Below are 26,716 nucleotides of genomic sequence, written 5' to 3' on the forward strand. Positions count from 1 at the left end.
CACTGCACTCCAGCCTGGGCGACAGAGTCAGATACCCTGTCTCCAAAAAAAAAAAAAAAAAAAAAAGGAATATAAAATTAAACATTAAACACTTAACTATTTTAAAGTGTACAATTCAGTGGCATTTGGTATTGTTACAGTGTTGTGCAACCACTACCTTTATCTAGTTCCAAGACATTTTCATCACCCCAAAAGAAGACTGTGTACCCATTAAGCCGTCGCTGCCCATTTCTCCTTATCCCCAGCCTCAGGCAGTCACCATTCTACTTTCTGTCTTTATGGATTTGCCTATTCATGCGGGAAATCTGAGGAGCAAGATCGATCTCAAGATAGAAATGATACCTGTGGCTTCAAGCCTATGATGTTCCAGTTCTGTTTATTGTAGAGAGTTCTGTTCTTACAGGCATTTCAGAAATCAGGCACTAATAATAGTGATCAGAGGTGGCGAGACATTGTTTTATTAAACAATTCATATTAATAGAATCATAGAATATATGCCCTTCTGTGGCTTCTTTCACTTAGCACAATGTTTTCAAGATTCATCCATTGTTGTATTGTAACATGTCAAAAATATTTCATTCCTTTTTTTTTTTTTTTTTTTTTTTGAGAGAGAGTCTCACTCTGTCACCCAGGCTGGAGCACAGTGGTGTAAATCACAGTTCACTGCAGCCTTGACCTCCCAGGCTCAAGCAATCTTCCCGCCTCAGCCTCCTGAGTAGCTGAGACTACAGTTCCATGCCACCACTCCTGGCTAAATTTCATTCCATTTTATGGCCAAGTAATATTTCATTGTATGGCTAGGCTACATTTACATTTTGTTTATCTGTTCTTCAGTTGGTGGGCATTTAGGTTGTTTCCCTCCTTTTGGCTATTGTCAAGTGCTACTATGAAATATAGGTAGAAGTAATCAGTTTTTTAGGGTATATACCTAGGCGTGGGATTGCTGGGTCATATGGTAATTCTATGTGTAAATTTCTGAGGAACTGCCAGGCTGTTTTCTACAGTGGCTGCACTTGTTTTTTTTTGTTGTTGTTTTGTTGTTGTTGTTTTTTTGAGACGGAGTCTCGCTCTGTCACACAGGCTGGAGTGCAATGGCATGATCTCGGCTCACTGCAAGCTCTGCCTCCCGGGTTCATGCCATTCTCCTGCCTCAGCCTCCTGAGTAGCTGGGACTACAGGCGCCCGCCACCACACCTGGCTAATTTTTTGTATTTTTAGTACAGGCATTAGCCAGAATGGTCTCGATCTCCTGACCTCGTGATCCGCCCCCCTCAGCCTCCCAAAGTGCTGGGATCACAGGTGTGAGCCACCACGCCTGGCCGTGGCTGCACTGTTTTACTTTCCCACTGGCAAAAATATAGGAGGGTTCCAACTTTTCCGTGTCTTTGCCAACACTTGTTATTTTGCGTGTTTTTTTTTTTTTTTTTCCTGGTTTGGCTTTTTAAAAAATGGCTAACCTAGTAGGTGTGAAGTGGCATATCATTGTGGTTTTAATGTGCATTTCCCAATGACTGATGACATTGGGTTGGGCATCTGTTTATGTACTGTTGACCATTTGTGTATCTTTTTATTTAGAAAAATATCTATTCAAGTCTCATGCCCATTTGAAAATTAGTTCATCATTTTGTTTTTGAGTTTTAAGAGTTCTTTACATATTCAGACTAGAATATATAAATGTGATGAGAACATGACTAGATACTTATCACATAAATGAACTTATTATTATTTTTTTTTGAGATGGAGTCTCACTCTGTCGCCCAGGCTGGAGTGCAGTGGCGCTATCTGGGCTCACTTCAAGCTCCGCCTCCCGGGTTCACACCATTCTCCTGCCTCAGCCTCCTGAGTAGCTGGGACTACAGGCGCCTGCCACCACGCCTGGCTAATTTTTTGCATTTTTAGTAGAGACGGGGTTTCACCATGTTAGCCAGGATGGTCTCGATCTCCTGACCTGGTGATCTGCCCGCCTCAGCCTCCCAAAGTGCTGGGATTACAGGTGTGAGCCACCATGCCCGGCACATAAATGAATTTCAAGTGGCATCCTTGTTTGAAAACTGCTCCCAGTGGGTTCCATTAGCAACCAGGCTCAAGAACGGGACCAGCGATTCATTCCTTGGGGGTTCTTACAACACACCTGGGAAGCTTTCTTAAACACAGCCCCTGTCAATCAAGCCACTCAGGTGATTCTGATAATATATCTCCACCCCAAAGGGAACAAACATAAAACTAATACATGGCAAAGCAGTTGTTAAGGTAACTGGTGACCTGACTGAACAGGTGACATCAAAAAGAGAATCCTATGTTCAAAGGGAAATTTTGAAAAAAGAAAAAAGAAGAAGAGAATCCAGTGACTCTGTAGAGAATCAGTTGCCATCAGCTTCCTGCTCCCCATTCCCGGAATGCCCTTGCAGAGCATTTGTGAAATGTGCAGTAGGCTGCCCTTTGTCCTGATGGTTCGTGTGACAGGGTGGTCCAACCCCTTGAGGTGCCATCAAGACTTGTCATGTTGTCAGATCTCTCAGGAGGTGACACTTTGTCCACCTGAAGGGCACCCTGACATTCATGTGTAAGCCCTTGAGCGGTGCAATGCTTAGTTTTGTGGGGACTCATCTGGTCAGGAGAGCACTCTCAGTACTTGTTTGAAACGTCCCTTTAATCATGTCAATGTGGCACATTGAGGTTTTCTTCCATGAAGAACAATATCTTCGGCCTGCTTTGCCCCTACCCAAAGTACCCTTAATTCCAAAGGATGGCTGAGAGCTGGGCTCAAAACTGAGAAAGTGGGATGGTTCCGGGACTGTTGGTGGAGCTTTCTAATGAAAAAAGTTCTCCATCTGATAGGAAGCTGAGCATGGGGGTAGGAGAGAGAGGGTTCCCAGGGTTTTCTGCCCCACAGGAGTCTCTTATGAGGAAACCCCATCCATGGATCTGAGATCCACCCTAGTGGTTCCCTTGTTGCTTCTGAGTCCATAGGGGCTGGAGAGCCTACCGTATTCCATGTGAGTCGCTCTTCCTTCCTGTCACCTTCTGCACCAGTCCACAACCTGGACCCCCCTTTCCCCACCCTTGTCTCCTGCTGTCTAAAATGAGTTACTTATGCACAAATGTTGGGAAGAGCATGGGGATTCCTGAGACCAGATATTGATATGTGGGAAAAGAGAAGAAAAAGAGTGTTTCAAAGGGCTTCAGTTCCGTATAAATGCATGTGTTTTGTTAAATTCCAGGTCAGGGGCAAAAGCTTTTTTTTTTTTTTTTTTTTTTTTTTTTTTTTTTATAGCAAAACATATTGTTTTTGCTATGCATTTTCTATAGGATTATCTTATGTACATCATATTCAGTGTTACAGAGAAGAAGGCAAAGGAAAATCTGTTTCAGTCTCTTCGTCAGCCATACATGTCATACATTAGCACATGCTCTGTATACCAGTTTTAAAGATTGATTACTATTTCAAAACCATCACCTCCCTCCAAAAAAGGGGAGGCTGGCTCTGGTGTAATTGTTGCATGTTACTGTTTACTCCATGCAGAAGCACATCACGGTGAAACGTACTTGGTTTATGTATTTGGCTGGCATTTTTCTTTTCTCTCTTCTCTGCCAGACTTTATGCTGTCAGGGATTGCCCTCAGTTGTCCTGTTTCTCAGAGCTTTTCCTACACTTGACAAGTGGCAGTGCCCAGTCTTCCACAGCTGGGTGGATGAGTAATTATTTGATGACAGTTCTGAAGATACTTTCATCATTCAAGGTGGAATTCCTAGTTTGAAAAACAGATGCTGGTGAAAATTACTCATCATGTGCCCTCCATATATGGTTCCTGTTTACAGTATAGGAAAAAACAAACAATAAAGGCTTCACCCCAAGTCACCAAGATATGTGGGCGTTTTCCTCACACACCAAGCAATTCTCCAGTGAATACCAACTGGCATCCTCTAATTTAACTCACTTCTGATACCATCTACCTAGAGTTAGAGTCAGATCCCACAGGGTAAGTTCCACAAGACTGCCACCCACTTCAAATGCCAGTCGCAAGTAGTAGATGGTCACTCCTGCTTCTGACTGACCAGCTATGAATCAGGATCTCCACGACCCCCTCCTTGGTTTTGATTAATTTGTGAGGATTGCTTACAAAGCTCAGGGAGACACATTCCTCCACTTTATTGCGTGAGTAAAAAAAAGTACGATAAAGGATACAGACGAACAGCCAGATGAAGAAACACACAGAGGCCTGGAAGGCTCCTGAGCACAGGAACTTCTGTCCCTATGGAGTTGGGATGCACATGGATGTGTCTGCCAACCCGAAAGCTGTCTGAACCCGGCACTTTAAAGGGATTTTTGTGGAGGTTTCATCACGTAGGCATGATTGATTATTAACTCACTCTCCGCCTTTCTCCCTCTCTCCAAGCTTCCGATCATGGCTTGGTCTTTCTGGTGCCCACCCCCCATCCAGGAGCCCACCAAGAATCACCTAATTAAAAAAGACCTCCCATCACTCAGGAAATCCCAAGGGATTAGGAGCTCTGTGTGTCAGGATTCCAGGGTGAAAGATGAAATATCAGAACAAAAGATGTACCTAGCACCCCTATTGCTCAGGAAATTCCAAGGGTTTTAGGAGCTGTGTGCCAGGACCCTGGGGCAGAAGCAAATATATTTCTTAATTTACCACAATATCACACTTCTGACCCCGCTCACCTGGAATCTTCCTTGTCCATTTAGATGCCAGGCGTGCGGGGGACAGATGAATATTTATCTGTGAGCATCAGTCATACAAGTGGTTCTCAACCTGGGCTTCCAGTTCGAAGGTAGCATTTCAGAAATACTGCTGCCTGTATTCCACTACAGACCAGTTAAGTCCCAATCCAAATGGCCCCTGGCCAGGGTGGAGATTCACTGGGTATGGGACTCCGTCTTGCTCACAATAGCCCGTGAATGTTTGTCGATCATTTCAACCCCTTAATGACCTTGGAAACTAGAAATGGGGTTTATAAAGGGAAAGAGGTGTAATAGCTATAAACGCCACTGTATCATTTTTATGGAGTGGGAGTGGGAGTGGGGTATGGGGAATGAGACTGGGGATATGGTTTGATGTTCTGTTGACCATAAAATAATTTGTATTTGTGTCAAGTAGCTTTCTTCTCTAAGCTCCCATAGCTGTGTCCCTGCCTTTGAGTGAATCTGTTGTGTAGTGGTAATTTGTTATGTATTTGATCCCCCGGTGAGCTGAATTCCTTGAGGTTAACTCCTGGCACTGAGCATCTCAAATAGCTTTCCTGCAGTGAATATTTAAACAAATGAATAGCACTTTGCAGTTTTTTCATAGTGCTTTTCCTAGGGCGTGGTCCCCAAGCCCTCTCATCCTTAGCCAAGATTACATGCCCGAGGCTTGTGAGCATCATTTAGACCAAGCTTCATGCATGCCTTGCCTGGCAGGAGCTCTCTGTACATACCATCTGTTTGCCAGGAAGACTTTGCCCACCTCTGTGCCTTGGCATGGTCATTACAGGTAAATGTCCACTGGGGTTGGGCCTACAACCAGATGGCAAGCTGTCAGAGGGGTAACAGGGAGTGGTGGAGACTGTGGTGAACTAGCGAGTAGCCCCTTCTAAAGGGATGGCTCTAGTCAGCTTTAGCCGGTTACCGTCTTTGGGGACTGTAATCCCTGTGTGCCAGCCCTTCTGATTTTCTTTTTTTAATTAAGAAAATTTAAAGAAGATGGGGTCTCCCTATGTTGCCCAGACTGGTCTCAAACTCCTGGGCTCAAGTGATCCTCCTGCCTTGGCCTCCCACAGTGCTGGAGGGAGCCACCGCACCTGTTCCCTTCTGATTTTCAAGGGAGTTAGACATTCTGGGTTTTGAAATGAAATCTGAGTTTTAATGTTGGCAACCTGTTGAGGTTTTGGTAGAGCACCCCAGGGCCAACACAGCAAACCAAGCAGAACACTTCTGCAGCACAGGTGGCCCTGGGTGGCCTTGGAGTCATGTGGTTCCAGCCCTCGCCACCTGGCTTGCCCCTCTCTAAGGCAGAGAAGAGCAGAACTCAAAAAAATTCAGTGATGGATGGGAAGAGGAGGCTATGTTAGGTGCTGGGTAAAAGCTTCCTTTTAAAAAATGGCTTTTAGTTTTGTACACACACCACAATTCCACCCACTCCGCTACTGACAATTACAGCTATATTGGGGTGTCTTTTCTAATCTTTTTTCTTTTTGTAAAGAAAGAAACCAAAATGTGATTATATATGAAGTAATTTTTTTTTTTTTTTGAGACGGAGTCTTATTCTGTCACCCAGTCTGGAGTACAGTGGCACGAGAGAGAGCGAGCGAGCGAGCGCACTTGGGTGTCTCCGCTTTTTCTCTGCTCTGCTTTTCTCTTCTCTTCTCTTCTCTTCTCTTCTCTTCTCTTCTCTTCTCTTCTCTTTTTTTCAACGGGAGTCTCGCTCTGTCACCCAGGCTGGAGTGCAGTGGTGGTGATCTCGGCTCACTGCAAGCTCCGCCTCCTGGGTTCACACCATTCTCCTGCCTCAGCCTCCTGAGTAGCTGGGACTACAGGCACCCGCCACCACGCCTGGCTAATTTTTTATATTTTTAGTAGAGACGGGGTTTCACCATGCTGGCCAGGATGGTCTCAATCTCTTGACCTTGTGATCCACCTGCCTGGGCCTCCCAAAGTGCTGGGATTACAGGCGTGAGCCACCGCACCTGGCTGTTTCCGCTTTTTGTAAGTGCACCGGCCCTATGGGGTTAGAGCCCTCTACCCATATGACCTCATTTAACCTTTATCACCCCTTAACAGGCCTTATCTACAAATGCTTTGGGGTTTGGGTTTCAACATGAATTTTGAGGGTACTCAGTTCAGTTCATAGCATTCCACCCCTGGCCCCCCCAAACTCACATCCTTCTCACATACAAAATATATTCATTCCATCCCAACAGCCCCAAAAGTCTTAACTCATTCCAGCGTCAACTCTAAAGTCCAAAGCCTCATCCAGATCTCGTCTAAATCAGGTATGGGTGAGACTTGAGTTATGATTCATCCTGGGGCAAAATTTCTTTCCAGCCATGAACCTGTAAAACCAGACATGTTGTGTGCTTCCAAAATACAATGGTGGGGCAGGTATAGGACAGACATTCCTGTTCCAAAGGGGAGAAGTAGGAAAGAAAGCAGGTCCCAAGCAAGTACAAAACCTAGCTAGACAAATTCCATGGGATCTTAAGGCTCCAGAATAATCCTCTAGCTAGATGCCCCACTTTCCAGTCCCAGTGGGGTGGCAACATCACCCTCACAGCTCTGTTGGGTGCCCTTCTTTGGCTGTGTGAGGCCCCTGCCCTCTGAAACTGAGGACGAAACGGCCTTGTCCCCTAGCCCTGTGTGGGAGTGGCAGCCCGGATGGTCTTTGAATTGCCTTCAGGGTGATTCTTTGATTTTCTTGAAGAATAGTCCATGTTCTCATCTGAATATATCTATGGTCGCATCTTATAGAATCCAAGAAATCCAACAGCCTTGTTTCATTCCCTTCCAATTTCTCTGTCCTTGTAGTTCAAACTGGCAGTGTCTCTGCTGGTGTAAGCCCATCTTTCTTCCTGGCTTCTACTCAGATGGCTGATTAACATCACGGGTAACCTCTCTATGGAGTGACTGTCTAGCCACACCCTTGGCATTTTCTCCAGAACAAGCTCCCTCATTTTTGCATCCATCTACCCATCCCTTCCTCCCTCCTTGCCTCCCTCCATCCCTTTGTCCAGTCAGCCATCCCTGCCTCCATTCATCCCTGCTTCCATTCATCCTTTAGTCCATCCTTCCATCCCTCCCTCCATCCTTCCATCCCTCCCTCCATCCTTTCTCCCTCTATCCCCCCAGTCATCTGTTCATCTGAGCATAGTGCACTCCAGGATCCGAGCTAGGTCCTGGGAGACAGGACCTCTATGATCCTTGACTTTGTGGTGTGCAGAGTCTGGTGGGAGCATCTGAAGACACTTGCCCTTCAGTGAAAATTCAGAGCTAAGCAGCATCTTGGGATCAGGGTTGCCTGGGCTTGTGGTGAGGCTGCCTCTCCAGGGAAAGGGGACTGTGGATGCCTGGAGAAGACTGAGTTAAGGTCATTTCTGAGTGTAGAGCACTGGGCTAGTTTTTGGAAGATGGAAAAACAAAGGGCCTTTGCCCTTGCAGCCTTGTTCTCTGAGATTGGGTTTCTGGACCATCATGTCTGAAAGCCAGGTGAGTATGGCCCTTTGGCCTCCCTTGGTTTCTGGACTTGGCAATCACCCCTTCCTTCTGACATGCCCTCTCTGCCATCACAAAGCCGACCTCGGGCACGCGAAGTTTGCGTCAGCAAAAGGAACTCACTGTAGAGTCCTGATAAGCAATGTTCCAGCGATATGGGTGGCCAGGCAGTTCTGAACATAATTAAACAGGCCTGATTTACCTGACAGTTCTCTTGGATGACAGTGCTGAACCCTCAGCTGCTGGCTCAGTTTTGGGGATGTGCATGGACAAGTTTGAGAGAGCAAATGTAGTTCAGAAAAATGGCAGCTTACTTGTTCTCAGTGTTGCTTTCAGTCTTGGAGATATCTGGGTGTTGTGCTTTTGTTTTGACTGGCCAGCTGTCCTGCCTAGCCGAAGCTCAGCTCTCTCTAGCCAGGGCTTGAGGTGGGGCTTCTATTCCTGCCTCATGGTCACGTGCATCAGCTAAGAGAAGGAGCTCAGGGCACAGCCACAGGCCTCCCAGTTTGTATGACTGAAGGCTGGTTCTGCAGGCTTCCTAGTGGTGGTATAAAGATTGGAGGAACCTTTGCAGACCGCCCAGTGTGTGTCCTCCAAGGGTACTCACTCTTGCCCAGCACACACAGTCAGCCTCAGGTGGACTTGGCCCAGTGCATGTGAGCCAGGCCGAGAATGCACCGCTTGCCTGAGGCTGCATGCACATTTCAGTGGTGCTACTAGAGAGGCTCAGTGTGGATGATAATAGCCTTCTGGATGTTCAAGGATCCAGAAATTTCTGCCAGAGTGGCAGGGACATATGGTGACATACACTGGCTTGGTTTCATGTAGTATACAGTTTGGAATAATTGTTATGATGTAGAGTATTTCCTGTGCTCCTCCAGGTGAATAAATTTACTTCTTTTCTCCTCTAAAGAAGGATTTGGGGCTCCCTCCTAAGCTGCCTTAGGCGGTTGCTGATAGGTCTGACCTCTGCGTGTTTTGGATCAAGTGTTGTTGCCCACGGTCCTGCTCTGATAATTCTGTTGTTGTTGTTGTTAATGATTCTTGTGAGCCAATATTGAGCAAAATGACAGAGTCCCTCCATCAGTGCCTGTTATTTTATTTTATATTTATATTTATGTTTATATATATATATTTTTTGAGATGGAGTTTTGATCTTGTCACCCAGGCTATGGTGCTATGGTGCGATCTCGGTTCACTGCAACCTCTGCCTCCCAAGTTCAAGTGATCCTCCTGTATCAGCCTCCTGAGAGGCTGGGATTACAGACACCTGCCACCACACCCAGTTAATTTTTGTATTTTTAGTAGAGACAGGGTTTCACCATGTTGGCCAGGCTGATCTTGAACTCTTTGACCTCAGGTGATCCACCTCCCTCAGCCTCCCAAAGTACTGGGATTACAGGTGTGAGCCACTGCGCCTGGTCAGAGCCTGTTATTTTAGAGGGGGCTTCCTATATCCTCAGGACATCTCAAGTCCAGCTCAGGAACGCCTGGACTGCCCCACCTGTTCGTTTGACATACCTGTGTCAGGCCCCTGCTAGGAGTCTGTGATAAAGGCAACAGGGACCCCAGTCCTTCCTTCTTAAAGGGGAGCCTAGCATGGTAGAAATCTTCACATTCATTATAAGTTACCACTTCAGTGGGCACTATTAATGCAGAGACACTGCAGAAGACGTCACGCTCCATGTTTTCATGATGCCACTTAACAGGGAAACCATCAAGGTCATGGAAATGGGCAGAAATGGTTACAAAGTGAGCTCTGGTGTTGCTGCCCCTCTTGCGATGGTATGGAGCTGAGATGATGGTCAAGCTCCCGGGCAGTGGCCTCCTGGTGGAGTCAATAAGGACTGTCCTGGCCCAGCGCTTGCTCAGGCCCCCTTGTTCCTGCCTTGCTCAGACAGCGGGCTCCCTTCTGCCCACACCTCAGCCTGCCTCCCCGCTGTTCCCTGCAGCCTCTTTCGACAAAGCACATCTGCTGATGACAGGCCCTGCTTCACTTCCCAGCGGTGTCCTGCCATCTGCAGAACCCATCTCCTTATCAGGGCGGCCCATGCTTTCTTCAGGAGGCTTCCTTTCACCACACCCACCCTCACCCAACCTGGGCGGGGCTAGGGCAGGTCCCAGTCCATCTGGGACTGGCCCATCATGGCTCAAGCGTCCCCCATTCCTTCCCTCCCCAGGCAGGTTAGAAGCGGCCTTGCTGCTCCTGTTGGGCCTTGAACCCACTGCTGCTAAAACCCACCCATCCCCACGAGCTGTGCTTGTTTGCCTGGGTGGCTCTTCCCCTGTGCCTGGAGCTTTGGGAACAGGGTTCCTGAAACTGGAGTTCCCAGACTGGTAGCATTTTGTGTATCTTTGAGGCAGCATCTTGGGTGTACGTGTAGGCACATTTTTCCAGGCAGGACATCGATGACTTCTCTCAGATTCCCAAAGAGATCCGAGACCTAAAAAGAACCACTGCCTGGGGCGGCTGCTCTCCTCTGCATCCTTTCCTGGCACATAATTAATATGCACAGGCTGGATGACTGGAGGTTACAGATGCTTGGCATTTCCCCCCGTGCTTTTGTTCATGGATTCAGTTGGTGATATATGCAGCGATGCATCTATAAATAGTGGAATTCTCATGCCCCAAAGAAAACTGGTTAAGTGACTACTGAAAGCTTTTTTTTCTTTCGGAGTGGGGGGTGTTAATTAATGCCAAAAAAGGCAGGTGATAAAATCCTTTTGTTCTTACTCTTAGAATCCTGGTGCAGGACTTTCTGCAGCTGGGCTCCAATACAAACCAGAGCGGGGAGGGGACTTGATCTTGGCAGTATTGGAAAAGCTTTAATTGATACTGTGGAGCCCAAAGGACTGTGACATCTTTACCCCTGTGTGCCACTTGTCGTCTGAACGGATGGCCGAGACGCATCCTGGGTTGCCTTCCCTGTGATGCCATTTCTAAAGAATGTTATTGTTCAGCCCCTTTGCTCTCCTTGGCCAGTGTAGTTTTCCTCACCCAATTCGGTTGAATTTACTTCTTCCGTCCATTGTTACTATTTGTTTCTTTATTTCCCAAATCCTTCCTTAAAACTTCTCCTTTTTAATTTTAAAATATCTCTTCCTGTTGTATTCAGTAGTAAATTAAGGACCAAAATATTATAATACTGTATTTTATTTTGAAAGGACTGTGTTAAGACTCCCATCTAAAATTTTGGCAATATTAAAAGTAAAAGGCTGATCGTTTACTTCTCTAACTATACTCTTACCAGAGTAATCATTGTTAGAAATTTGTCAAGAGGGTAAAGGAGATAAAAAATCATTTAAAAGTGGAATACGGTTCACATTATACTTATTGCTATAAAGAGCTCTTGGAACCCTTGAAGTTTGCTTGGAATCCATTCTCTGAGTTCCGTGTGGAAGTGCAGGGAGCTGGCTGGCTCTGGCGTGGCTTTTGAGTCCTTGACTGCCCTTGCCCACATCCTGGTCTCACCACTTCTCAGGTGTGTGTCCCTGAGCTCAGCTTCCTCCTAGGTAACATGGGATGGTGATAGTGGACCCACCTCCTCACACTATCGTGATTATTAAGTGTTTGGCTGAGCACAGTGCTGGGCTTTGCTGTGTGGCTGCAGTGTTAGTTTGCATACCTGGCACCGTCCCATGCAGTGGCCCTGCGCATTCAGTGCTCCAGTATTTACATGACGTATCTATGTATGCATATGTCCTGCAGCTTTGCCTGTCCAAGTACTGTGGACGGTTACCAAAAATAAGGAGCCTATTTTAATTACATACACAACCAAAAGAAAAATTCATGACGTGTACATACTGTCCTGCCCCTAGGAAGTATGATGTGCTTTAATATTTTCTTTTTAAAATAAAATACTGACAGGGACCTACTCACTCAATTTCACTGCTCACTGATAGGTTGTGACTATAGTGTGAGAGCCCTGATATAGAGAGTAATGGGATGAATGAACACAAAGGATTGGAAGTAATTAGTTTCGGGAATGTTTCAACATGTGTCCAGATATTTGGAAGATATTCTGGAACATCCACCAGCCATGACTTGGAATTTACACATAAAAATCTCCAGATGCATCTAACAGTTTCAAGTGAGTGAGATGACAGCAAAGCTAGTGATAGCATCCAAGTCTTGTGTTTTTTTCTTCTCCCAAGTATTTCATGTGACTTGGAATCCTTAAATTCTTTTTTCCCCACTGTAAACGAAGTATTCAATAAGAACCTCAGCATGTGTGTGTGTATTTTAAAAACAGCTTTAGTGAGGTGTAATTTCCGTGTCATAAAATGCACCCATTTTAGTACAGTCCTATGAATTTTAGTCAATTTATACAGCTGTTTGATTGTCATCACAATTATGTTGTAGAACACGCCCATTGTCCCCTGCTGTCCCCAGTCCCACTCGCCTGACTACCACTGGCTGGTTTATCTTAGGGAAAGGCACGTTTCAGAAGTCACACTTTCCTGGGTGGTATCATTTCTCTGCCCTCCCTGATGAGGGAACTACAGTGGCCTGGGGTTCTTCCTGGTTTCTGGGCCATCATGCCTGAAAGCCTGGTCTGGAGCCAGTGAGGAGGACCCATTTGGGTCCACGGGAGGGGGCTGGGTACTGAGGACTGGTCTGTGTGTGCGTGGGGTGGGTCTAGGGACTTGTAAACAGCTGTGGAATGAAGGCTCAGAGCTGACTTGGGAGCCCCCTTATGAGGTCCTCTAGCCTGCATTGGCTCCCCCTGTTAGTGCTTTGCAGCCATGATGCCATTCTTAATGCGACAAGCCCGAGTTTCCCATCACTCTTGTAAACAGCTCCTGAGCACCTGTTCTGCCCAGTCCCTGAAGAGGAAGCCATGCATCTGTCACACTGCAGCCCATTCTCCCTCTGATCCAGTCTCTCCAGCTTCCAATCTGCACATCTCCTCATGAGCATTTCCTGTCCAGACCAGTACCATCTACAAACAGCTCTAGAGCTGCCAGAGACAACCTGTTTTGGGTGGCAGACTCCATTCAGCATTGATCAAGTAATTCTGACTTATCCTGTATATGCAGTGGAGCACCTCCTGGGCAAGCCCTGGAGCCCTGTGGGGGTCAGGTCAGCATTGGAGGGGATGCCAGCCTTGCCCTGAAGGAACTAGTACTCGGGGAGACGCAGTGTTTATTAATGACCGCATTCTACTTGGAGTTTTAAGAACTACCACAGAAGAGATCAAGTGCTGAGGCTGGCCAAAGAAGGGCCAACTTGCTTCTGGCAGGGCTGGGCTGGGTCTGGACCAGAGGAATCTGGGCCACATCTTAGAAGAAGCATTAGCATTTCAACAGGAAAGGGGCAGGGTAGGGGGAAGCTTGGCAAAGGGAAAGAACAATCCAGGTTTGGGGATAGCAGTTCCCATGGGTTACTGGGAATGCGGGTGGATATGAGGGGGTTGGAGGGAAGCCAGGAGTTCCCTGTATGTGGTTTTGTGGTCTTAGAAGTGTGGTTCCTTCGAAATCCCAACTAGTGGCTTGTGGAGGATGGCAGCTCAGGCCAGGTCTTTCTTAAGTGATGCACCTGTGCACCTGTGATCATTTACAGACTCAAATTACTGTAGAATTCAGATGAGAGTCTGATGTTGTGATATCCAGTGCAGTAGCCACAGCCACACACAAATGAGCACTTGAATCCGGTCAATCCTGAAATGAAATGGGCTTAACCTGTAAAACACACTGGGTTTCAAAGACTCCATTCAAAAAAAGAATGAAAAGCATTCCGTTTATAATTTGTATAGTCATTACGTGTAAAAATGATAGTATTTGCAATATAGTGGGTTAAATAAAACGTGTTTGAAAATTCATCTTGCCTGTTTCTTTTTACTGTTTTAAGAAGTTTTGCATTAAGTATGTGAGCTCTCATATCAATTCCATTGGACAGTGCTGCCCCAGAGAATTCTTTGTACCAGCTGGGCTAAAATCTGTCTTTATTTTACTGTAAATTGTATCCCTAGAGCTTATATATGGAGGTGAACAAAGTATTTTCACATCAGCTCAAGAGTGTGCTCTTGATGGGCTTGTTGAGAAATTCCTTTTCTCTGTTATTCTGTCTCAGAGGGACCCTTGCTGGGGGGCACTCAGATAATGGCTGCGGTTGGGCGCCCCTCTGGGTTTGGTTTCCTTTGGGTGGTAGACTCGAATTTTGGCCTCAGGTCAGCTTGCTTTTAGGTTCTGTTCCTTCCATATAGTATTATGCTGCTAAATCAGAATAATAACAACATTCTCCCAGTCTTTAGAGGAAAAAAATAAAATGGAAGGAAAACAGGCATTACTGGAGAATGTAATACATTCCAGAAACCTTGATAATAGTCTCAGGCCTTCTGCCTCACCACCTTAGAGTAAAATGGAGAAAACGGAGGCACAGTGAGACTGAGTCATTTGCCTATACTCAACCTCTAGGAAGTACAAAAGTATAGTTTCCTCAGTATGAAGTTTTTCTCCCTTGAAGTTTTAAATAATTGTTCCCATCTATGTCTGTGATTCAGTAAAATGTATACTGAGGGACCTTAGACGTATTCAGTCATTACTGGGTGGCATTTTTCAGGTATTTGGACTTCCATTGCACCAGTGCCTGAACATGTCTGAGAACCGGTAGGATCACTAGGGCCGCAGAGCCCGGGGGGGTTTGCTGGTTTTCTTGAATACCTCCTGGACTGATTTTCTTAGAACAGTTTATTCTTTGCTGGAGGGTAGAACATCTTGCTAAGATGTTGTCTCTTTATCTTCTCTGGACACTCCCTTTCTGGTGGGCAGACCCACATTCAGGAAACCAGATTGTAGATCAGAAGGTGGCATGGTCAGTGGAAACTCAGAACAAAAGGCCTAGGGGAGGTATTCAGGGATGTTGCATCAAGCTCTGGTAGTCTGATGAACGTCACCTTCCTTCCAAGGATAGATCTGTCTTAAAAAAGAGCTGTCCGAGTGAGGAATGACCCTGTAGTGCTCTGGCCTCCCGAGTCCTGCATTTCTTATAATCTAGGCTTTGTGATCTCAGTCAAGTTAAAATGCCCTTCTGTCCCCTTCCAGTTCTTTCTTAAGTGTTAATTGGCTCCAAACTGGGTTTTCTTTGGTATCAGTTCCTGAAATTGGCTGGATTAATTTATCATACACTTTAATGAAGGACTCTTGTGTTTGAGGGCTCTGGCTTAGAAAGGTGAATCCTTTCTTCCAAGGAACTCACAGACTGTTAGGGGAGGTAGCCTGTCAAATGATGACTATGCTATGAAGCAAGAAGCACTGTCAGTAATGGAAATGTGAGCAGTGGTCTTCCTTATCCCTGCCCTGCAGGACTGCATAGTGGGGAAGGACAAGCCAGTTCTCTCCAAAACATGTCTATACTTGGATAACTTTTTTGTGAATCACTGAAGATGCTCATGTCATCAAATGAGATGAAATATTCAGACTTTTCACAAATTCTGATTATTTCCTTCCTTTGTCCAGATCTCTAAGTGGGTTAACCAGCTAACTATACTAACAGCTCCAAAGTCTCATTGCTTAGCAGAATAGAAGTTTCTCACTCATGTCAGTTTAGTATTGGTTGGGGAGGCAGGGGGACCCCAGACTGCTTCTGTGGTATGGCTTGCCCATCTTTTGAGGCTTTGCCATCCTCCAGTGGGTTCTTTGCTTTGGGCCCACAGGCAAGGGAAGAGGGAAGCCATGGGGAATCCTGCCAGAAGCTTCTGGGATGAACCTTGGAAAGGGTGTACATGGCTTCTGCCCACATTCCGTTGTCTAGAGCCCGGTCACATGGTCCCACCCAGCTGCAAGGGAGAGAGACTGTGAAGTGTGAACTCTCTGTAGGCCCAAGAGGAAGAGGAAGCAGGGGTTTGGTGGACACGTAGCACTGTTGCTGCTCTATGGCTTTGAGTAACAAATGCTGACACACAGGAGGCAGCCTTGAAGTATTAGCTCCACGGATTGGGTAGTACTGTTTCATTGTAACAACTGAAAGATGCATCTGGCATATTTCTCACTGGGGTTTTATGACCTGAGTGATATCCTTGCTGGGATATCAGTAACACTGACCTTCAAACTCAGGCGAGTTGGCTTGTGAACAGGCTCCCCCAGCTCCCTCAGGCTCTCTGGCCCATTGCTTCGCTGTGAAAAGCTATGCCCTGGAGAACATGCTGGCAGCTGGCTTTGCAGGTGGACGTTCAGGAAGATGTAGGTGCCAATGAGGGGAATTGTGTCCTGGGAGGCTCATGCTAAGGTAGAAAAGTCTCAGTGAGATGGACATGGTTGAGGGCTAAAGGACAGTGCTACACTTTGTCACCACTAAAGCAGTGAGACAGATCTTGGTGGTGTGTTCTTCATGTTTCAGATTGAAGACTCCGAGGCTGGCGGTCTTCTGTCAATGCAGCTTTGCACTCCTCAGGCACAGGGGTTTACCTGCATCTGATTCTCTGTGGTTATTCCCCACCTCCCCCCCAAAAAATCACCTACAGGCATCCATGGTCACTTGTCTTTTTTTTTTTTTTTTTTTTTTGAGACGGAGTCTCGCTTTGTCGCCCAGGCTGGAGTGCAGTGGCCGGATCTCAGCTCACTGCAAGCTCCGCCTCCCGGGTTTACGCCATTCTCCTGCCTCAGCCTCCCGAGTAGCTGGGACTACAGGCGCCCACCACCTCGCCCGGCTAGTTTTTTTGTATTTTTAGTAGAGACGGGGTTTCACCATATTAGCCAGGATGGTCTCGATCTCCTGACCTCGTGATCCGCCCGTCTCGGCCTCCCAAAGTGCTGGGATTACAGGCTTGAGCCACCGCGCCCGGCCGGTCACTTGTCTTATGGATTTACTGCCACTCATAAAGCCTCTAAACATCCCTTTTTTCCTTGAAATACATTTGAGGAGCTGTTTGCTTTTTATATTAGTCTGGAAATTTATCTATGAATTATGATAGTTTTGTGTTAGAGACAATGAAAAGACTGACAATGTATAACTTTTTTTTTGATTCTCAAGAGGACTTAACCTTTCCACATGGAAATTACAAATGTTATTTAAGAGTGATTAGTTCCGAGGCTCTATCACTAACAATTGGGACACTCACACTACATTAATACATGGATGCAATGTTTAGATTGAGTTCTAGGTGTAATTACTCTTTGCCCTACATTCTAGACTTCTAGAATTGGACTTGAAGACAAGAGCCAGTTCAATTCCTATGCATATTCTAAATAAATACCTTGGGCAAAACCACAGATTTTAAATGATTATTCCAAATGGCTTTTCAGGATTAGTGGGACAGGTTTGTGGTACATTCACTACTATTTTAAACTTTGACAGGGAAACAAGCAGCCTCTCTAAAAGAACTTCTGAGCTTCGTTTTTTGGGATGATCAACATCCCTGGGAATCTGATGAATACCATGTACTGTGCTCATCCATGTTTCTTTCTAATGTCAGGGAGGTCGGGGACCCGTTCACTGCTATGGGAGAGCCTTGGCTCTGAGTGTAAATGCTTGCTACCAAAAGCTTGGAGAAGCAACTAGCACAGCAAACAGGGTCAGATTTACCACATAAGTAACCACAAGCGTGCTGGTGTCCAAGTTCCAGCGGGCTTTGAAACTCACTGTGAGCCAGGTAGCTTAGAAAAGGTGGAGGAAGTAATTAGGATTTCCTGAGGATTGGGTTGGAACTGAAACCGAGATTAATAGTATCCTCTCTGAAGAGCATTTTAACAAACGTGAATTGGAAATATAAAGATCTTCTTGTTCCCTGAGACTGGAAGGTGTAGCACAAGCGCCAGAGCATTGCCTTGGCCTCCTTTTGATGGAGAGAATGCGTGAGGGATCAGCAGCGCTCATTCCTTCTCACTGCTCCACCTTCTGCTACCCACCTGCAGTTTCCTACAGTTTGGTTCAGGGAAGGTGTGGGCTTCAAGGCATGGGTCCCCCAGTGACTACCCTGCTCACCCTCTCTGGCCCTGCAGCCTCCCCAGCTGCTGTATTGTGGTCAGCAGAATAATGGCTTCCAAGATGTGCATGTCGTTAAGCCCTGGAACCTGTGAATATGTTGACATGCGTGGCAGAAGGGACTTTGCAACTGTGATGACTTTAAGGATCCTGCCCAGGGAAGATGATCCTGGATGATCTGGGCAGGCCCAGTGTCATCACGAGGGTCCTTATAAGTGGAAGAAGGAGGCAGAATAGAGAGAACCAGAAAGATGGCATCCTGAGGAAGACTCATCTGGCCATGCTGCCTTTGAAGATGGAGGAAGGAAAGGGCTACTAGCCAAGGACTACAGGAGGCCTGTAGAAGGTGGAAAGGGTGCGGGAGCAGATTCTCCCCAGAACCTCCAGAAGGAATGCAGGCCCCTGAACCCGTTTTAGACTTCTAATGTTGAGAACTGTAAGGGAATAGATTTTTGTTGCTTAAAGCCACCATGGCCCAGGTGCCATCTCTCAAGGGGCCCAGTAGGATACAATAGGCATAGGCAAAAAGGGAACAAAAGAAGCTGAGCTGTGCCTTCTTCCTTCTCTCCCCTCTCTGGCCCTGGAATGACCAGCAATGTGTATTTGTTTGCTCTGCTGAACCAAGAAATGTGGTTTGTGAAGGGCAGGATCTCCATCTGGCAGCTTTTTGTGTGGTGGCTGAGGGCAGAGAAAGCGAGCGACTCTGGGGTTGATGCTGTTGTGGGGGTGGGATGAAGAGACAGTGGCAGCTGGCCCAGGAAGTCTCCCACCTTCCAAAAGTGCTATCAAACCTCCACTGTCTCCCTATCAGCTTGTTCCTTGAAGATCAGCCTGCTTAGGCCATGTGGATTCATCTGGAGCCTGGGGCTGAATGCATTAAACATATCCCCAGAGGGTGGTGAAAAAGACCACTTCTTTCTTTGCAGGTGGGAGTGTGAGGTGATGGGAGAGCGCTTTGGCAACATCTCTCAAATACTTACTGTCAGCTCGTCTCCCTTACTTACAGTAAAGAGCAGAAAGCTGGGACATACCTAAATGGATGACCCAGGGTGCCTGGTAAATAAGTGACGCCGACAGAGCTAAAAGACGTGAGGTGATACCCAACTGAAATGCAATAAGTTTATGACATTGTATCTAGTATGATATGAGCTATGTAAAAAATGTAGGACAAAGAAGAGAGAAAAGGAAGCTGAAATGTGAATCCAAGTTTTCTGGATCTTGAGTGGTTATATTCCCTGTAGACATTATGGTCTGAATTTTTTACATCAAATTTAAGATATGGGGGTAAAACTTCATATCCTTTGACCTTGAAATTTAGTTCTGGGAATTTTTTCAAAGAATAATTATAAGTACAGCTTATGAGCTTTATAGACACAGATATTCCTTCTATCATTAATATAAAATTGAGATATATTTCATATGTGCCATAATATTCACCATTTTAAAGTGTACAGTTCAGTGGTTTTTAGTATATTCCCAAGGTTGTACAACCATCACCCTATCTAATTCCAGAACATTTTCTTCCCACTAAAAGGAAACCCTGTGCCCATTAACAGTCACTCCCATTCCCTCTTTCCCCCAGCCCCTGGTGACCACCGGTCCACTTTCTGTCTCTCTGGGTTTGCCTATTCTGGACATTTCCTTTAGATGGAACCACACAACGTGTGGCCTCTGTGTCTGGCCTCTTTCACCCAGCACAATGACTTCAGGGTTCATCTGTGTTATAGCATGTATCAGTACAGTTGACCCTTAAACATCATGGGTTTGAAATACATGGGTCCACTTATTCTCCTGCTTCTGTCACCCCTGATTTGGCAAGACCAACCATTCCACGTCCATGCCAGCCTACTCAATATGAAGACTAAGATGAAGACCTTTATGGTGATCTACTTCCACTTAATGAATAGTAAATAGATTTTCTCTTCTTTGTGGCTTTCTTAATAAATTTTCTTTATCTTACTTTATTGTACGAATATGGTGTATAATGTCAAAATATGTGTTAATCAGCTGTTTATGTAATCAGTAAGATTTCTGGTCGGTAGTAGGCTGTTAGTAGTTAAGTTTTTGGAGAGTGAAAAGTTATACATAGATTTCGAAAGTTCGTGGTGGTCAGCGCCCCAACACTTGCATCTATTCCTGCATTCCTTTTTATGTCTGAATACTATTCCATCGTATGGGTAGACCATGTTTTATTTATCCATTCAGCAGTTGATGGCTGTTAGCTGTTTCTACCTTTTGGCTATTGTGAAAAATGCTGCTATGAATATTCACGTACAAGTTTTTGTGTGAACATATGTTTTCATTTATCTTGTGTATATACTTACAAGTAGAATTGCCGCATCATATGGTTATAACTCTATGATTAAGTGTTCGAGAAATTGCCGAACTGTTTCCCAAGCATGAGTGGCTCTCATGCATATTTATATTAGTGAAAATTTGGAAATAATGTAGATGTCAATAGTAGGAGAGTGCTTAGGTAAATTCCATTAATCCCTTTAGTGAAGGATTTGTACAAATGCAAGTTATTTATTCAGCAAGAATTATTGAACATCAGCTTCATGCCCTGTCTTGGACTAAATCAAAGGCGGTTGAGATGGGGTAATTGTTCTCAAGGAGCTTGAGCTATTCAGCTATTCCATGTGATGTTTACAAATAATTTATGACAAGGGGGACAGAATTCTTATACTATAGGGGTAGGCTAGCTCCAGTAAGTTTTGGAGAGACTCAAGGTACGAATTAAGTAAACATGTTACAAAGTTAAGTGGAGAAGGTAGGATAGAGAATTGCACATACTATGTGATCATGAGTACTTTAGAAAATACCAGATAAAAACAACTCATCAAAAAAAGGTGGAGGAAAACACACTAATATAGGAATAGTGTGGTGTGGTGGTGTCAATGGACATTTTTGTGGTGGTGTCAATGGACATTTCTCTCCTATTTAAGTGTCTCCTAAATTTTTTTGTGATGGAAACAAAAATTCCCCTAGTCTGTCTGTGGTGACTGGGAAGGAGTGGTTGGGGGAGAAATTAGCATCAAGTTTTTGGGGAGATAGCATCCGCATGGGTGAAGACAGAACCTCAGAGGAAATACCAGTGTGTGCACGCTGCTAGCCTGTACCCCATCTTCCTCCCCTTCTCAGCCACTTCTCTCCCTTTGATATCCCCTGCCCATCTGTGGCCCTACCTGGACACCAGTAATGCCCCATTGGGTAGTTAAAAAGGACACTTTTTACGATTTTCAGAAAAAAATTGGTCTTTAAAGTTATTAAAAGGCTTAGTGATGTTTTTAAGAGGACAGAATTGAATTGCTAATCTGTTTGCTCAAATTCTGTTATCTAATATTATTTCCATGTATTAAAAAGGATTCTAAGGTCAGAAATGAGAAACTGCCCTAGCCAGCTGATCTACTGGCCCTGACTATTCCAGAATGCTCTACTTTGGGACTGCTGTCAATGTTGGGAACCCCACCACAGTTGAAACTGACTAGAACTGGGAGTGGGGGAGTACCATACTCAGAGAAACAGGGATCTTAGAACAAAGTGCTTTTTCTTTTTAGCTCTACCTTTATTTTTAATTGTCTTCTCAGCATTTTAACTAGTAAAATCAAATATAATGAAAATCAGTTGGGGCGTGGTGGCTCATGCCTGTAATCCCAGCAGTTTGGGAGGTCAAGGTGGGAGGATCACTTGAGCCCAGGAGTGCGAGACCAGCCTGAGCAACATAGTGAGACTCTGTCTCTACCAAAAAAAAAAAAAAAAATTAGCTGGGTATGGTGGTGCTTGCTTGTGGTCCCAGTTACTCAGGGGGCTGAGGTGGGAGGATCGCTTGAGCCTGGGAAGTTGAGGCTGCAGTGAGCTGTGATTGTGCCACTGCACTCCAGCCTGGGTGACAGAGTGAGACCCTGTCTCTGGGGAGAACAAAATGACATTTACAAAAATAGAAAATATTCCCCCTGGTAACACTTTAACCACAAGATTAGAAGCCCTACATCTTTGGTAGGTGTGAAAATAGCTTGGAGAATTAAAATTAGGCATAAATAAATTCCTGATGTCTTTGAGAGTTTGAGTCGTTGGATGATACTGTGATAGGGGAGAATCTGGGAGATGTTGAGGCGTCAGGATCTTTTTCATTTGAAGCTAAATGGCCTCAATTGGGTGGTTTGAGCTCTCTTGTTTTGTTTGTAGATTTCCTGTCTCCTTCCGCTTGTTAATAGACCACTGATTTCTCTGTGCTCCTGCTTGTGATAGTGTGCCCCTTTCCACTTTTAATTTTTCTCTTCTGTTTTATTGTGAGGGGAGTAAACTGCAGTATTGCCATTCTCCTGCTTTCGTATACATGTGAATGAGCATGGGAAAGCTGAAAGACTTCAGAGCATTTGGGGAAGGGAATAGCCCAGGGCTCCTTTCCTGAAGAACCAAAAATATTTGAACATTTCCAATTCTGCTTTGTATTTTACACATAGTCCTTGACATATTTCTGACTTTTTCACCTGCATTAAATTTCTTTTTGGATGCAACTTAGTCCTGTGACTATCTAAGGGTTTAGCCTTTCCACATACCCAGCAATTTCTACTTTCCTCTTAACTGTATGCAGTTCATACAGTGCCTATGCCAGCACTAGCATTTTCATTTTTTCTAAAACAGTACAAACAAAATGCATTAAACCAGATGTAAGCCAGGCGGCTTTGAGGCCCACAAAGCTGGTTCCTCCATCTCTGGCCCACCTTGGCTCTACCGTAAGATAGTTCTGTCTCTACCAATGACCGTAAACCATGCAATAAAATGTAAAAATTGCCCATGTGATGTGGACAGACCTAAAGATGCCGAGCTCTGCAAACTGAACTTTTTCCCATGCTAAGGTCTGGATTCTGGGTTCCTTGGGAAGTACTGAGAAGTGTGAATCTGGCATTGAAGGTCAGTTTAAGGGTGTGTCGGAAATTGCAGGTATGGATATATGGAGTCACCATGGCCATGGCTTCTGAGCGAGGACGTGAAGGATTCTCTTAGGAGTAAAGCCGATGTGCTTTGGGATCATTCTCAGCTTCAAAAGCTTCTTTTCCCTCCAAGAACCCTGCTGGAGTCTGGTTGAGTGAGGAGACTAAACAGCTAACCTTCATTTATGTGGAGGATGTGTACAAATGTCAGAAACATGATGAGCAGTGTTTTGTGCCCAGTGACTGAGAACGGATGTGGCTCCCAGGCAGTGGAGGCGGTGGGTGTTTGGCGGTGATGATTTGCATAGGGTAGAGCTGGCCTTTGCAGGGCTGATGGGATTGGGGTACGAGAGGGGAAGAGGAAGCCTCTCCACAGGTCCAGGAAAGACCGAGAACAGATTGCTTAGACTGGAATGAGTGTGATGTTTTGGAAGGCAGGTGAACAAACTCATTTGCCTGGAAAAGAGATTGTGTGTGTGTGTTTGAGGGGGGGAGTGGTGGGGGGTGCAGGGGGGCCAGAAGCTTTGTATGGGCTTGGCTTGGGGAGGACTTTTCACACCAGTCCAGGGGGTTTGCTCTAGCAAACTCAGTGCTGTGAATTTCTTCTTTTTTTCTTTTTTTGAGGATGGAGTCTTGCTCTGTTGCCCAGGCTGGAGTGCAGTGGCACAACCTTGACTCACTGCAACCTCTGCCTCCTGGGTTCAAGTGATTCTTATGTCTCAGCCTCTCGAGTAGCTGGGACTACAGGTGCACACCACCGCACCCAGCTAATTTTTGTATTTTTAGTAGAGACTTAGTTTTGCCATGTTGGCCAGGCTGGTCTTCAACTCCTGACCTCAGGTGATTTGCCCGCCTCGGCCTCCCAAAGTGCTGGGATTACAGGCGTGAGCCACCATGCCCAGCCCAATGCTGTGCATTTCTGCATGGAGAGCCACTGTGCTTGGGGAAGAGTCTTTGGACATCATTGTCTCCACCCAAGTGAGAGGATGATCATTGGCAGGATGAGGGATCATGGAATTGTCCAGGATGAAGCCGACCACCTCGCTGAGGATGCTGATTGTCCCCAGATGAGGCTGAGATCGCTCCTGGGTGGCCCTGGCCTCATCCTGACATGCAGGAACCATGCTTTTTAGCCAACAAGAGCCAGAAAACACTCCTTGCTGAAAAGTTACCACCAAAAAACGCCAGTGTTACACACCTCCAGATACTTCCCCTCTGACGATGAAAGAGGAGCCAAGATTTATTCGGCTCTCCTTTGGCTGATCTGAGTGCGGTGGTGTTTACAACTAATTGATCACAACCGATTACAGATTTCTTTGTTTCATCTCCTCTCCCACTGCTTCACTTGACCAGCCCTTTTTTTTTTTTTTGAGACGGAGTCTCACGCTGTTGCCCAGGCTGGAGTGCAGTGGCGCGATCTCGGCTCACTGCAAGCTCCGCCTCCTGGGTTCACGCCATTCTCCTGCCTCAGCCTCCTGAGTAGCTAGGACTACAGGCGCCCGCCACCGCGCCCGGCTAATTTTTTTGTATTTTTAGTAGAGACGGGGTTTCACTGTGGTCTCGATCTCCTGACCTTGTGATCTGCCCGCCTCGGCCTCCCAAAGTGCTGGGATTACAGGCTTGAGCCACCGCGCCCGGCCGCCTTTTTTAAAAAAGATGTGATCAAATAGATTCTGGAACTGAATAACTCCTCTGAAATGATTTATGACTGAAGTAATGTTACTCACCAACAACTTTCTCGGGAGAAAAACATCATTTGATACTGGTAAAGTTTAGAGTATTCATGATCCCTGGTCCATAAATATTTTGGAATGATAATTAGGAAAATACATCTAGACATTCTCAATGCTGTTATTGAAAATCACGCCAGAATTTGACTCCGCAGTGCTATAAGGATGGATTTCTCACCTATAACTGTTTACTTTGTCTTTTTTTGGAAATACGGTCTTGTCTTGTCACCTAGGCTAGAATGCAAGTGGTGTAATCATTGCTCACTGAAGCCTCGAACTTCTGGGCTCAAGCAATCCTCCCACCTCAGCCTCCTGAGTATCTGGGACTACGGGCGTGGGCCTAGCTAATTTTTTGTATTTTTGGTAGACGTGGGGTCTCACTATGTTACCCAGGCTGGTCTTGAACTCCTGGGCTCAAACAGTCCTCCCACCTTGGCCTCCCAGGTGCTGGGATTACAGTTGTGAGCCACTGCACCTGGCCAATATTTGTTGATTAAATGAGATCATGTATGTAAATGTGCTTAGAATGTACCTGTGCATGGGCATTTTTCATTTTTCTCTAGAGGCTTATTTATGAATATCATTACATTAGTCTAGCAGCAATTTGCTCATAACTCAGTTTGTGTTAAAGTAGAATTTTTTTTTTTTTCCCGTGGTTGGGTCCCATTCAGGATGCAAATCATGCACAACAGTCTGCTGTTACCTGCTTGACTGGGACCCTTGGTATGGCACACCATTCCTGACTGATAAAGGCATTGTGCTGCCGACATCAGTTCCAGGATGGGACAAACTGCATACAGTAGGCTCATCTTGTGATGTGATTTCTTGAGTGCGTCGTGTTTGGGTGGATATATATGGCATATTTCACCTTCTGTTTATTTCTGTTTTTATATTGATTCTAACTTTTTAAAACCGTGTGTTTAAAATGAAGATTAAAGCTAGTGTTGTTCTGATTGTGTTTGTCAATTTCTGAATGCCCCTGGGGAGAGACAGCCTTGTTGTCAAACCAGTTTGGGGAAATCACATGTTTAAAATTCATACTGGTCTCATGGGGCTTGGCTGTGGTTGTGTCACTTTCTCAGGTCCAGGGACAGAAGAAGTGGGAGGATTGACTTAGTGAAATGTAGGTGATCGGATTCCCATGCATAGCAGTCAGTGTGCATTTATAGAGACAGCCCAAGAGATAGCTGCCCAGACTCAGACAATTATAGGTGTGTCTCATTTTATGTGACAGCTGCAGTCCTAACACTGTCTTGTCAATCAGTATGATCATGGGGGTTCGGGGAGGGGGGAACTCTACTTTTAAAAATCCATCTGAAAAATCTTTATCTCTCTTGTCAAGCCCAAATTTCCTTAATCAGATTTTCTTCAAGGAGAGATGCCTGTAGACAAAGTGCTTTTGTTGTTTTTCTCCAGAAAAATAAAAAAGACTCTGAAATTTCTGATTCCTACTGTATAAGAAATATAGGAAGTATTTAGTGGGGGTCTCATTGTATTGTTACCTTGCTTGGCTCTTTGCATTTGGCCAATGGTTGACGTTTATTAAACTCATGACCACTGGTAGATAAAAATATTGGAAATACATTTTATATAGATTTAAGCCAATGTTCATGTGTAATGTATGGAAACTGAAAGTTGTGAGGGGAACATTTCTCAGGGAATGAGAACAGAGCATAGGTGCTCTCTGATTTTTCTGGAAGAGCTACATTCCATTGTCCTCACCTCATTAAACATACTGCTTGGAAGAAGATGCTTGTTTTACCTGTTTTGTTAGTAACCGAGTATCTCTTTTGCTCATATTTAAAGTTGTGCTTTGAGATAGTAATGCTTCTGATTGCGAGTGTACTAATACAGTTATTTAGGCAAAGCTGGCGAATTAATTTTCCAACCAAATATTTGGAGCAAAAGCAGTCAATTAGAT

At 45.3% G+C, this 26,716-nt stretch overlaps 1 protein-coding gene across 1 annotated transcript in view; it reads left to right on the top strand.

The window, feature by feature from the left end:
- Nucleotides 1-26,716, top strand: part of WWC3 (WWC family member 3) — a 129,298-nt gene that overhangs the window by 19,701 nt on the left and 82,881 nt on the right. The gene's annotated exons all lie outside the window — the stretch shown is intronic.

The sequence above is a fragment of the Macaca fascicularis genome, chromosome X, assembly GCF_037993035.2.
Source record: "Macaca fascicularis isolate 582-1 chromosome X, T2T-MFA8v1.1".
In the NCBI taxonomy this organism is placed as follows: Eukaryota; Metazoa; Chordata; class Mammalia; order Primates; family Cercopithecidae; genus Macaca; species Macaca fascicularis.